Raw genomic sequence first — 11,962 nt, forward strand, 5'->3', positions numbered from 1 at the left:
TGCAAGATAGTGGACAGAGGATGCTATATTTGATTCATTACTGCAGAGGTCCTGCGAAAGTAGCTGTGGCTGAATGCGTAATGTTGCCTCCCGAGATTGCTTACGCCAGAGCGAGGGAAATACTTAAGGATCTCTTTGGAAGAGAACATATGGTGGCCAGAGCCATACTGGATGATCTGTTCAAGAAAGTGATACCGTTGCATGACGATGCAGATTCACTGTCTCGTTTGTCGATAAATCTTCAAAACTGTCACGTTGCTCTGAGTCAGACGAATCATACTAGTGACATGAATTCCGTCTCGAACACAGAGCGCATTCTCCGTACGTTATCGAACGATGCTCGTCGAAACTAGGCAAGGATGGCTGACTCTATGGACAACCTTGGAAAACAGATAGGTTTCTCTGACCTATGCAAATTCGTTCCTCAAGAGGCCTGCATTGCTCACAGCCGCTATGGTATGCTTACCATAGCCTCAGAACACAACCGTCCTCAAACGCAGCATCATCGGGTAGGCCACGAAAGGCGCCATAGTGTATTCGCCCTTCAGAAGGAAACCAATGGCTCATGCCCCTTTTGCGACGAAAGACATGGACTGGCGCAATGTCGTAGGTTCACTGACTTGCGAATGCAGGCAAGATGGAGTGTGGTGAGAAGGAAGCGGTTATGTTTTGTACGCCCAGAACCATGCCATGCCAGTAAACAGTGCGATTCTCCTAAGAAGTGTGGTATAGAGAGCTGCTTGGGGTCTCACAATCATCTGTTGCATGTAGTGCCAGATGCCAACAAAACCACTTTGTTTGGTTTGTGCAACTCGACATCTCAGACGGAATCAGGAACCTGCCTTGGCGTCGTACCGGTTCGAGTGAATGGTATGCAAGGCAGCGTTCTCACGTACGCATTGTTGGATGGTGGGTCGGACGTAACATTAATAACGAAAGACTTACTTGATGAGGTTGGTCTGACTGGCACTCCAACACTTTTGGATTTATCGACAGTAGGTGTGACCTCCACTGTGGAGGGTGCAAGTCTCAGAATTGAGTTTGAATCGGCAGATTCAGGTGAGACCGTTGTGACTGAACAAGCCTTTGCAATACGCTCTCTGCACATCAGCCCACCGGTCATGAGCCCAACGAAGTAATCTAGCCAATATGATCACTTGAAGGAAACTACCTTTGTGGAGCTTCCAGATAAGCGTGTGAGAATATTGATAGGAGAAGACGTTCCAGAGGCACACTGGCCTATGGAGAAAAGGTTGGTCAAGCAGAAGGAACCCGACGCTGTAAAGACACCTTTGGGTTGGGTTCTACTTGGTCCGTTGTCTATAGGACATAGAGTCTGGAGACATGTGCACCATGTAAGTACGAAACATGATGAAATCACTGCTCATCTAACAGCTCTGTATGAGGCTGATTTCAATGATATAGAGACTCCGGGCGTATGCCAAAGTGTCGAAGACAAATCAGTGTACAAGGATGGTCATTACGAAGTACCATTGCCGTGGAGGACGGCTGAAAGACTTCCTGACAATTATCATCTAGCCCATTCTCGGTTGCAGTATATGAGGAGGCGTTTTGCAAAGGATCTGACTTTGTTAGCGTGATAGAGAGAACGCATGAACGATAGCATCATTAAGGGCCACCTCGAACCTGTATTTACTCATCAACCCAACTCAGGGGACAAAAGGAAGTGGTATTTACCTCATCACCCCGTTTTGAACCCGAAGAAACCAGGAAAGCTTCGAGTTGTCTTAGATTGCGCGGCCAAGTTCAAGGGTGTATCCCTGAACGATAGATTGTGTAAAGGTCCCGACACTACTGAGAGTTTGTTGGGAGTTCTCTCGCGCTTCCTGAGTGAGTACATTGCTGTGGCTGCAGACATTTCCAAAATGTTCATGCAAGTAAGGGTTCCCGAAGCCGCAAGGGTGCGGGATATCTGAGAAAAGAAGCAGCGATTTTGTCCTCAAGAAGAACCTACTGGACGGATCCAACCATTGTGCTTCACTGTATACGGAACACTGCCACTCTCTATGGTAACTTCGTGGCAAACAGAATATCTAGGATTCATCAGTTGTCGTCACCCGGTGATTGGCGTCACGTAATGAGTGAGGACAATCCGGTAGACTTAGCAGCTAGAGGAGTAAGTTCTCTGACTGCTCTTGGATATTGGTTCAAGGGGCCGGCCTTTCTGGAAGCGTCCGAAGCCCAGTGGCCACGCTACGAACCAAATTTTATACCAGAAGGAATAGAATCGATGGCGAAACGTGATTCTGTTAACGTGACCGCCGCATTGGGACCAGCTGGGTTGCATCTTTCAATGGAAAGGTGTTCTGATTGGTCTAAACTTCTACGATCTGTGGTATGGTCGACGAGGTTTAAAACATACCTGAGAATGATGGCAAGTGGCTCAACTGAATCCTCACTGAACACTGGAGGATTGAAACTCACAGAAGTGAGGCCAGCTGAGTGTGATATTATTCGCATGGTTCAGAAGACGGTATACCCAGCAATCATGCTGAAATTAGAACGCGCCGGTAAGGTTGACGAACGAAGCGTACGCAACCACAAACTAATACGCTTATGCCCGATATTGATAGATGGCTTGCTATGTGTAGGAGGTAGGTTGGATAACCTTTTGTGGCCGCATGTTGCTAAACATCCTATCATAGTACCCCCGAAGCATAATGTCATCAGGTTGATTGTTTGGAACACTTACGTTTTGAGTGGGCATTGTGGACTATCGCACACGTTAGCCGAACTGCGCCAAAGATATTGGGTCGTTCAAGGACTACCGATGACTAAGCGGGTGCTCCACGCTTGCTGGACGTGTCGAAGGTACCTTACAACCGGCTTTACGACAAGCCATGGCGCCGCTGCCGGTCGACAGGATCCAGCCAGGCTGGCATCCTTTCAAGATAGTTGGGTGTGACTATTTTGGACCACTGACAGTTAAGAATGGAAGAAAGACTGAGAAGAGGTATGGCTGTTTGTTTACCTGCTTACAGATGAGAGCAGTGCACCTTAAAATGGCCTATTCCTTATCCTCTGACTCCCCCAGTAAGACGTTGATGAGTTTTATAGCACGAAGGTGGGCCCCAGAAAAGATTATCAGTGACAGCGGTTCTAAATTCGTCGGGGCGGAGATGGAATTGAAACGAGCCATAGATCGACCTTCACATTCCCGCATCAGCGCTGAACTACCGCGGTGTAACATCGAGTGGCAGTTCACTCCACCGTTGAGCAGCCACCGAGGGGGAGGATGGGGACGGCTCTCCGTAAGACGGATACTAAGGTCAACAGTAAATGAGCAGAATGTGAACGACGAAGAACTAGTAACGTTTCTCACTGAAGCAGAGCGGGTAATGAATGGACGCCCTATTGTGCCTAATCAAACCAACTATTTCGACAGGCCGAACTTGACACCGAATGGCTTGCTCATTCTAAACAACGGGGTAGACGGAGTTGTGCCGGAAAGTATAACAGAGAGGTGTACGAGAGGTTGGCAGCAGGTGAACTACTTGACTCAAGAATTTGGGAACCGCTGGGTGAAGGAGTACATTCCTCTGCTTCAAGAACAAACCAAGTGGCAGAAACCTCAAAGTAATTTCTGGAAAGGGGATGTAGTCCTGACGCACGCAGGTGTGTTCTGTCGGGACCAGTGGCCCGTAGGCGTGGATGATAAATGTGAGACGTCAAGTGAGGGTTTCTTTAGGACCGTAGTTGTGCTCACGCGAGAGGGTAGGATAAGGGATGATGTGCGTAAGTTCGGTCTGATGAGGGTTGCGAGTAGGTAGGGTGGAAGGAGATGGGAACCGCACGCTCAACTCTCCGCAGGTGGGAGATGGGTTTTCGAAATCATCGGATACAGAGAGACCACTGGGAGCTGGCGCTTGAGCAAGTTCCGTTTGGCGTACTGCTGTACCTCCACTCGGAACTTGGGGTAAGTAAAATATTTGAGCCAGAAATGACCATAGCTTGATGGAGGAATATCCATTGGGATTTTGGGTGGCGGTGTAGGAGAGAGCTTGCCATCAGTGTGCTCCCGTTTCCATTCCCAAGTGACAGCCAATCCCCATAGTTATTCCCCTTGACCAGATGAACTGAAACCTTCTTGTTTTACTGAACTATTTTTGTAACTCTTACGGACTTTGGTCGGACATTGTGATTTTGCGGTCGCTCGCCGTCGGTATCTGTTTGGTTGTGACGATATCGATTTTGAGGCGTAGTGATCTGCGCTTTACCCTCAGGCTGTTTATTGTACCGTCTTATTTTTGTAACCCTACGGTATCTGCAGAGGAGAATCCGTTGAGGTTTGTTAAATATGTATATTATTATATTTGCAATAGTACCGTGATTCCAGAATTCGGATTTCTTGGTCGTTTTCCTGGATTGGCACGCGTGACTCAAACTCAGAAAGCAGATAGCCGTAACACAGATAGCCTTGCAATAATTTGCTGTTGTTTGTCTGACTTATTCACTTTCTCAGGCCGGCACAAACAGTTTGAAGCAGCTAGGTTGACTCTACGTGGCTTAAATTGGGTACAGCTATCTCCCATGTATAAGATTGACTTCCGAGATGAACCGAATGTTTCCTAAGCTCACATTTTGTCGTTCCACAAAGGAATTCGAACACGGGACCCAAGATCAGGAAGCAAGCCTGCAGGCTTGCGGGCGAACTCAGCTTCACCTTTCGTCAAGTGTTACAATAATGACATGCATACGGGAGCTCCACAATGCTGGTATCCCTGGACTTCGAAAATAACACATTTGTTACTACACTAGAGAATTAATCACATTTCGAATCGTGTTAGTGGATATTGACACTTTCACTACGTGTAACCGTTTTGCATAGAATTTTGATATAGCTCCATGGAATCAGGCGTGAACGGAGACGCGAATTTAGCCAAAATGGTGTACCGTATATTTATTTTCATTGCACAATACTTAACCTTATTAAGTAGTATTTAATTATTTTCTCACGTTGCTCAGTAATCCTTATGCTTCTGGAATGGATCTTTTCGGGTTAACAACAAATGTCGTAGCTACGCCAGTGATCTTTATGGAGACTTCTGAGACATAGTTGAGTCAGTGTGTCACACTAGGCTAAGGTACCACGGAGACTAAGAGTTCCTCTAGTAAGATGAAGCTAGAAAGCAAGGTTTGATGGCCATTGGTGGCTTAAGGATCATCGAATTCTTCATTCTTTTCTTGTTTTTATGCAAGAACATTCTCCACCCGCAAGCAGTGATTTTGCTTGTCCTAATGCAACATGAAAGGCTTATGGATGACTATTTTGGTCTCGGACAAGCGTGAATCGCGGTATGCGCTTCAGTGAATCTCACATTAATAGGATATGAGAATTGGCGGCACAATAATGAAATACTGACAAAACTAACACAGGCCATGAAATGTGCGTTAATCAGTTGTGTGTTGTGCTGATACATGATTGAACAAAAATTAAGTAGGACATATCTATTTTTTGGAGACCAATGGTGAATAGTTCCAACTTAAAAAAAGGTTCGTCTGGAGTACGGAGGAAATTTTGAGACTCAAACCAATGATAAACAGACTGAAGCCCAGTTGTTGCCGGTGCTTCATCCAGGAGTCGCAGCCCGCCACAGGAATGCACTAGTTCTTTGACGGCCTGTTGTTAAGTATTAATTAGAAACTGTGGACTCCGGCGGCTTTCAAACACGCAAAGCGGTCTTAACAGCACAAGGAAGCAATAAGAAGCGGACAACGTTCATCGTGTTTCTAAAATTTCATAGAATGTGCTTCCTGTAAATCGCACTTTACCTTACACATGTATGGCGATAGTGTGAAAACCGAATTAGTACGCAGTACAGATTGTGTGCTCATCAGGGGATAGTGTGCCAATTTGATCACCTTGATCAACGGCTGATCATTCGCGAAAATCTCTTTCATCAGTTTGCGCAATTTGGTGAGTTGTGCAGCTTTCTATGACAAACGTGGATAATTTCATTGAGCAGTACTTGGCTGCCAACTGAGTCCGTAAAACGGCTTTAGGTAGTGACTGGCCTCATAAATGCTTTTGCTGATTACTTTGTTCCACCGAGACACTGATACGGTTTTTGTAATTACATTCATAATCAAAATGGGTATTCGGCAAATTTGTGCGCTTGCAGTAGTTCAGCAGCATGGGAACCTTTCTAAGGATGAATACTTTCTATGATAAATTTCTTAAAACGATTGAGAAAAATATCACGGTTGTTTTAAATGATCTGTTGAACTTTTGGACGAAACCCTAAGCAAGGTCGGTCTGGTTGTCACTCCTTTATTCGCCTACTGAAGAATCAGGTCAACAGCAGATAATTAACACTGCTATCGGCTCTAATTGGGACTGGATAGAGCGTCAATCATCCTTCAATCACAGAAACCAAATAACATGGCCACGTATTGACAGGCTCCTCCAGTGAGAACTTCTTAGAAGCGTCAATCACAATCACAGAAACCAAATAACATGGCCACGTATTGACAGGCTCCTCCAGTGAGAACTTCTTAGAAGTAGGTTTGTATTATCTTATCCTCCGAGCCACTTATTTATCGTTGGCAGTATAAATAGTTTAGATTAGTTCCAGTAGGGATTCCGTCCAATTGGAGGAGCCAGTCACTACTGCCAAGCCGAGAAGCGCCTACAACTACTACATCGCACAATTCTCTAGGAAGAGTAAACCATGTATGTTTTCAAAGACCAAACAGGTTCCTTGGCTGACAACCTGTATGCTGATGCCCTCCATGCAGCTTCCACTTCTAGGAATTACCGCCGTGAGGTGGAGTTACAGATTAACCCGCAGTGTACTAATTGTGGAAAACGGTATCACGTGTTCCATTGTTTTCCCTTTGTGCCCATCTCCACTAGTTTCTTTACGACCCGAACGCTAAATATTACTTGACATTTATCAAACGCTGAATCCTTATTTAACTTTGATTTAGTACGCCCAGCACAACACGACCAACTGGGCATCATCGTCGTGCCATATCATCCTCATCATCGTCTTAATCATCACTAACATCACCATTGCCATAGATATCATCGACATCATCATGACAGCATGGTACCAGCTATTTAGCTAATTACTGATGCTTCGCTGCGGTACAACCACGGTTTATTTGCCGGCCTCATTGTGGAGAAAATAATAAAGTGAGAGGCTTGGTTTTAACCCACCATAGTCACTCGCGGGTGCGTAAAATCCACGCATTCCTTCCGGCAATCTGGACAGAGGCTCAAAACAAGAACGTCGATAACACCAATTAGTAGTCAAGTCTTGCATTATCATTACAGTGATTTGTTTTCGAAAAAGACTATTGATATCCTGCGACTGACGTCAAACAAAAATGATCTCTGACAGAATATCGTCGTTTCCCAAAAAACCACAAACGTTTTCTATATTCAATATTTGCTTCATATACTTTCGGGTGCGCATCAAAATGCAGTCGTGCTTACCATTCACTCAGATGAAATGTTCCTCGGTGGTGTCTTTTTGTGTAATTCTAACAACCTTTCTACAGGGGGATATAAGTTTTAATGAGAAAGCCCATCCCCTGGCCGTGGATTTGTCGTTGGGCGAACACGATGCGAGCTTCATTTGCTGATGCCCGCGGCGCCGAAATATCAACTGAATCAACACAGTCTACTTACCATAATAAAGTAGAGAAATGAGAGGTTCAATTCAAATAGTCACTCTTGTTGCAACCGTAATTTATCCAGATGTTTCAGATTTTCATAGGACTCATTCGTCCATCAGAGTTCCGAGGAATATGTGCCCATGCTCTTCCGTATGCAGTACTTATTGTAGAAAACCATCTTGCAAAATGGCAGCGCAATGAATACAAGATTTCGTATGACATATTTCGGTTATTTCTATGTGCATGAGACTCACGTTGGGAAGACGTTAGCGGGCTGCTCCGATTTGCACACTCTGACGTCATGCCTCATATGTTTTACGAGGGTTCAAAAATGAAACAATGGAAGAAGTTAGGTGAAGAGATGATATTGGGGGATGAGGTGAATCACGTACTTTTGTGACTATGGACAGGACTTCTTTTATGACAGGACTTTTTCCATCCAAATTCCACAATTATCCTACCAGGTCATTTTCACTTATTCCGTCATCCATTATAAAACCACAACGTTGAATATATATACATTTACGTCCCACGTCGGGAAGCACCATCAACTTGAAGACATTTCAGGAGAAGCGAGATTCTTTAGTAAAATATAACATTCCTGCGGACAGACGAGTTCTTACAAACCAAACAGGAACCATTTTGCTTCCAATTTAATCTGTTTCTGGACAATGAAAGCCTCTTAATCCAATACATACCAGTTTCTCTGTTCATGACAGCGGGACGAGCATAGGTGTGTGAGAAGCAGAGAGTTTAATTTTTCGGAACCCCAGCCAGGTGGTCCAGTGTCCGTTTCTTGCGATTCAGAGTAAGGTGAACTACGGGTAGGTTAGAACAGATGTAAGGCACTTCCTGGCTTCAATCAGCGGACGAAATTTTGAATAATATTCGCTGAACAGTCCATATTTTGTTAACGTTAGGAATGTTCTCCGTGCTATTTCGCGTAAACTCATGAATTGCTTGCCTAAAATCCCTTGTGCCATATCACGTTGTAGTCCGACAAACGGATTCATACACAAATGTCTGGCAAATTCGTAATTTCGCAGATTCTTGATACGAATGGCTGCAAAGCGCAATGCATTTGCTATAGTTGCCTACGCATGCATCGATTTGTATGCAATTCAACACATCGTATTTCCGAATGATTCATCACGGCTGAGGCCTACAAATCTCATTTCGGTTTTTGCTGGTTTCACTAGGTCCCGTGTCTACTCGCTTGGAAATAGATCTTGAATTCAGCCTTGTAATCAGCCGCCGGGGACGAAAAACGTTGATTATGATCATAGTGTTCATTCTTATGAACCTTCTGAGTACCAACTGTTCAAAGCCATCTGAGGCACTGTCTAACCATTTGATGGAAGGTTAAGTTGGAAGTCATCTGACAGTTCTACAGTATTTGTTCATAGATGTAAACCCGTCGAATGAGATCCACTAATGAAGCTCAGGAAAATGCTAAAATTATGCTAGCTTCGTCAAATGAGGCGAACGAGGATTAAACCTAGTGTACCATGTGACCGCTATGTTTGTGGCTCACAATAAGCAATTCCGTAAATGAAGACCCACATTTTTTCACCACCAGCGACGCAATCACCGAAGGGGTCTCACGTTCCATACTTAAACCGAGCAGCTCATCGGTGGGAGTAGGTGCACGGCACGCGCTGGGTGGAAACCCGCACCGAGTCGTTTGGGAATTGTAATGATATTGTAGTTTAATGGAAAATTTCCGCAAGAATTAGTGCATTTGGTCGGCTAAAACACTCGACTCGCTGTACGACGGACCGGCGCCTGGTACGAGCATAGAAAAGAGACAGCAATTCGTCCAGTTCCAGCTGTTTACCAGTTGACTGGGCTAAAGACACGGGACTAAAATTTCAGGGAAGTTGCACTGCAGACGCACAGTAAATTCTTGTCTTTCTGGAGTTAAATTGAATTATATTCTGTCCATTTGCTGGCAGAGTTATAGCCGTTTCACATATCTCGAGGTCTCTGGGACTAAGGGATACGGGCAGTTTGCTCTAGCAACTTTATCCTCGTGATCTGCATCCTTTCGCTTTTAAAGTTAGTCAACTGCGTGATACCGAGACACAGCTTACTATCTAATTATTTCTGATATTCTGCGTACACGTCGTAGTATACTATCGATTAGAACGTTCAGTGACTCCGAATGCAATCAGACAGAATTTCGTTACCCCGGTCTATTCCATGTCGACATTCAGCCTTACGGATTCTTTTTGGTAATATCACCGGTAGGTAGCTAGGTGCTGGAGAAGCGCGAGTTTGACAATGCGACTGCTCGAGGTCGCATAATAATTCAGTCTGTAGGATACTCGGATAGCACAATGTGTCGTTGCTTTTTCCTTAATTTGCTGAAAACGCTTAGACAGCCCACGACTGAGACCGACATGCTTCAGGTTCATTAGGTAGGCGCGTTCTCCGAGTTTCCGTCAACTTTGTGCTCAACACGCTTCGTTGAATCTGATAATACTTGCGTGAGATTCATTTCAGTCTCCTGCCAAAAAACGATTTCTTGTGCCACTTGGACTATCTGTAGAAATATCCCTAACCTTGTTTACTCGATTAATCAGAAATATACCCGTTCGGAATGCTGCCTTAATGTCGACAGATTTTGCTGTCAAATAACTCTCGCCTGACAAATTGTAGATGTGGTTTATCTAACGTCACCGGAGGTCGTATCAAATGCTCAACCAGGCACTATCCTCCTGGTCTCTTCGAGGTGCGCATTGTCGATTACCTCCAATGTGGATGAATATTGTGTACAGCTTTTTTTGATCTTTCAGCACAGATCGGCTTAACCGGCAGGTGGAAATCTCAACTGAATATGATCAAATCCCCTCATTTTATCAGGACACAATAAGCAGACCAGTGAATGGATAACTTCCTTGGATTGACAAAGCTCCTTCTAAGAAGATGTCACTCGGAACAGCATTCAACAACTGACCACGTGATATGCTTCTACGCTATTAAATTATTGGTAGCGCTGTGCCTATTTTCGGGATAGCGAATTACATTGCTGAAAAGACATTCGAGGCCAAACGGTCACTCGCTGAAACTACTAGACGGACCGTCACGGGTTTTGTTTGAAACTTCATTGGATTTCGTGAGATGCGCTCTGTAGATAATTTATACCAATGGTTAAACTGATTCACAATGCTTATCAGCTTTTGGGCACAAACTGCATTTACTTCCAAACACAAAAATTAGGGAACTGCATCTATCCTACTTATAGTCGTCGAACATGTCACCAGGTTAAACTTCCCTTCTGAATATGGTCCGAATCCAATCAGAATATAACAATGACTATAGATATACATGTCCGGGGTTTGGGATATACAAACGCCAAGGACTTTCATGGGTACTTGAACCAAGTGGTCATATTTCCCGACAATAACACCGATGAGGCTAAACAGATATATTAGGGAGCATACAGTAAGAACTCTGACCCTGCTTTTCTCTGAAAACACGGTTCATTTGAAACAATAAAAACGGTCCACAAATCCTGATTATTGTTCGTTTTTCGGGAAGAGTAAGTAAATCGATACCTTTCCATCATCGTCATCATAACCACCATCATCCTCATCCAAGTCCGCGAGGCATCCCTGTTTACTACAGGGTCTTTGCCGCCGGAAAATCAGGGTTTAGGTGGACGCCTTATTGTGAAGTGCAGAACACATGTGAATGGTTGAGGGATCAAGTCCAGCCTACCACAAATATCTGGGTATTCTCTATACTCTCAGACACTCATTTAGACAATGTGGATGGAAAGTGACAACAGGAACGTTAATGGAACATATCATCAGGCATATCAGGTTGAGTTTTAAGAAAGTTATCCTTGAACTGGTTTAAATAAGACCCACAAAAGCAACTACCTGGTTTGAGAGTTTTGTGGTCACTTTATAAATAACTCTACAAATGTTTCATATGTTCCAGCTGACGTTTTGGTAAATGTTTTGTTGCGCATGATGGGACCGGTCATGGATACCTGTCACTGAGTTGCCGAGCTCCTTGGTGTTATTCATCTGGGGGATTTTAGACCCCATTTCTGAAGGAGTCTCCGATTTCGTAGGCGTTAGCCATGCCTGTGCACGCGGATTTATTCTTCTGTGAAAATAATAGGTCTACGTTTTCAAAAATCAACTTATTTACTACTAACTAGTGACCCTGTTGACGTAGGTGGATAATTTCCAAATTCGCATTCCGTCAGATGAATCGGCAGTAGTCTGAATGGAATTGACTAAATATTACGCAGGAGCTTCATCAGCAACAATTCTGTGGCAACGATTACCACAGGTTGCCTCTG

The sequence above is a fragment of the Opisthorchis viverrini genome (genome assembly GCF_000715545.1).
Source record: "Opisthorchis viverrini unplaced genomic scaffold opera_v5_336, whole genome shotgun sequence".
NCBI classification, from domain to species: Eukaryota; Metazoa; Platyhelminthes; class Trematoda; order Opisthorchiida; family Opisthorchiidae; genus Opisthorchis; species Opisthorchis viverrini.